The sequence below is a fragment of the Anabas testudineus genome, chromosome 3, assembly GCF_900324465.2.
Source record: "Anabas testudineus chromosome 3, fAnaTes1.2, whole genome shotgun sequence".
Classification (NCBI taxonomy): Eukaryota; Metazoa; Chordata; class Actinopteri; order Anabantiformes; family Anabantidae; genus Anabas; species Anabas testudineus.
In genome coordinates, this window is record NC_046612.1 from 18,974,882 (window position 1) to 18,977,476 (window position 2,595).

The 2,595-nt window shown below is 37.1% G+C and overlaps 1 long non-coding RNA gene across 1 annotated transcript; it reads left to right on the forward strand.

The window, feature by feature from the left end:
- Nucleotides 1-322: 322 nt before the first annotated feature.
- On the forward strand, nt 323-2,305 carry LOC113174608. Its single transcript, XR_003299911.1, has 4 exons — nt 323-368; nt 914-1,269; nt 1,613-1,777; nt 2,180-2,305. It is a non-coding gene; the product is annotated as an uncharacterized LOC113174608 (long non-coding RNA).
- The last annotated feature ends 290 nt before the right edge of the window (nt 2,306-2,595 follow it).

The following is a 2,595-nucleotide window of genomic DNA, read 5'->3' on the forward strand; positions in this document are numbered from 1 at the left end:
CACTGGGATCAGCCTCCATACTGGTAATGACCAGGTCCATCACAGTAATACTTAGAGTTATGTTAATTAAGGGTCTTCACTGAAAACATGGTGATTTACCATAACATATGGTTTACTGGTTGTAAATGTATTTTATTTTATTTTATTTTATTTTCTCAAACTGTCTGTGAACCACCGTCATTTAAAGACTAACAGACGGAGCACTGACGTATTCAGAGAGCGGGAAACTGTGGTTCAAATGTTAACGGACGCTGAACAGTTGGCGCCGCTTCTGTCCGAGCACTGCGAGCAGCACCGCGGTTCTTCTGTGGAGATCGGACTGAATACAGCGTCTCCTGTATGTTACCCTGGAGGAGCAATGTGTGGAGGTAAGTTTGAACTTTAAAATAACGTTTCGGTAATTGTTCTTCTTAAAAGTTACGGTTATTGTAATTGTCATTAAAGTTGAGATCAACGACGTGTTCCCTAAAACGTTATTTTGTTAACGTTTTTAACGGTAGCGGCTAGCTAACCTTAATGCTAATCTTACAAGTTAACTTGCTAGCTAACATTTGTCTTACATCTGTCTTAGATATATTTGTGTTAAACATTAATGTGTTTAGCTAGCTAGCTAAGTGTACAACAAAATGTGTAGTTATCATTTCATTTCATTTGTGATTTCTGCTTACAACATTGAAGTACTAAGTCCTTCACGGCAGACTTCATCGTAATGAACCACATTGTTTATTCAAGTGTTGAGCTGGTTGCAACGAGACATTTTGTAGATATAGAGCTTTTAAAGCTCACATTTAGTGGAGGCACAAGGTATCTGCTCCTGTTAATGTTAGCGTTACTGTTGGGAGGCAATAGCGCAGTACCAGTGTGAAAATGAGCAGTGAACTGTCCAGTAACAGGATCTACTAATGTTTTCAAGGTCAGATCTTCCTCTACTGGCCACATGTCACGAGAACATAGAGATTTCCCTAGCAATCTCTTTTAAGTTAAGTAAACTGCATTTATATTTATTATTTTTTATTTAAAAAATAAATAATATAAAAAATTATATTATTTGTTTAGTTGAGTCTTAGTTATCTGTCTTCAGTACCTTGTCTAACAAGTTGTTTTCTGGCTGCAGAGGGGATCGTGACCGTCCAGAACGTAAACATGATGGGCAACTTGAGTCTTAAAGCCAAACTGGTGCCAACATCTGCTTACTGTTCCAGTTTCACAACATCGTTCCATGTCTGTCTTCTATCATGTCAACCCCAGTGATGTCAAGGTAAATTAGAGGTAAGCTATGGTATAGTTTAGCAAACAATATGTAGATGCAAGCACAATTTCAATTTCATAGAGTTTATGTTCTTCAAGAAAACAGCCTCATCGTACACAGAAGAAACAAGCAGTCTGAAATGTGACTGTGGATTTTCTGACTGCTTCAGTGAATGTATCATTGTATTGTTGTTGTTGCATTGTACTGTTGATGTCTTAGTGACAAATATGTTAGTGTCTGTGTTTCACACTGATACTGTTGATAAAAATATGACCTGTAAAACTATATATCAGATATCTGTGTTTAGGCATTATGCTTAAACGCTGCATCAATGTAACATTTGCTTCTGTTTTCTGGCTGCAGAGAGGATCATGCCAGTCCACGTCATACTTGACGAACGCAAATGATGACAAGACCTGTTCAAAGTTCCAGTTCCTGAACATCATTCCACATCTGTAGAGGACTTCAGACTTCATTCAAGTGTGAACCTTATGAGTTAAACACCGCTGATTTTTAGACAATTTAGAGGTAAGCTGTATTATTGCCCCCCTCAATCATGTTAGTGTAATAAAAAATAGAAAGATGCAATCAAAATTTAAACTTGACTCAACTTGATCTTTCTCAAAGCAACAGCTTCATCATACACAGAAGAAACCAGAACTCTAAAGTATAGTTGTTAATTGTCTGACTGCCTAAGTGGAGACATCTGAGTATTTAGGCTGGTAGTGCTGTTGATTGCTTGGTGATTAATATGTCAGATTCTATATTTTGCCCATATACTCATAACATGCTCTGCAAAACTATACTTCAACTTTTTATCACGTAAAATTCATTGGAACTGTGTATGTAAGGCTGTATATATGTGTGTGGGTATAATGCTCATCACTGCATCAATTTTAATTTTGCTTTGTTTCTGTTTTCTGGCTGCAGAGAAAAACCTGCCAGTCCACAGTGTGCACCTTATGGACATCTTGGGAATCTTCTAGAAGAAATGATGACAACATACATCTTAGGTTCTAGTTTATGGAATCTCACGTTCATGAGAGACTCTAAACCAGGGGTATTCAACTAAAATTTAAAGAGGTCCGGTTACGCAATATTTTTGGAAGCAAAGGTCCAGAAGATTATAATGTTTAACTATATACTGTGATATATTATTAATGTGACTGTCAAATCAAATTAATTCAGTAGAAATTTATATGTAACATCAAACTGAGCATGTGGCTCAAGATCCTGGTGGACTGGGCTCTGAGACTAGCAACTCTCTGTGATCACACTTCAGATTTTAGTGGGTATGTGTGTTCAAAACCTTGGTGTTTTGTCTCATAATGCCGTTTGACATTGGC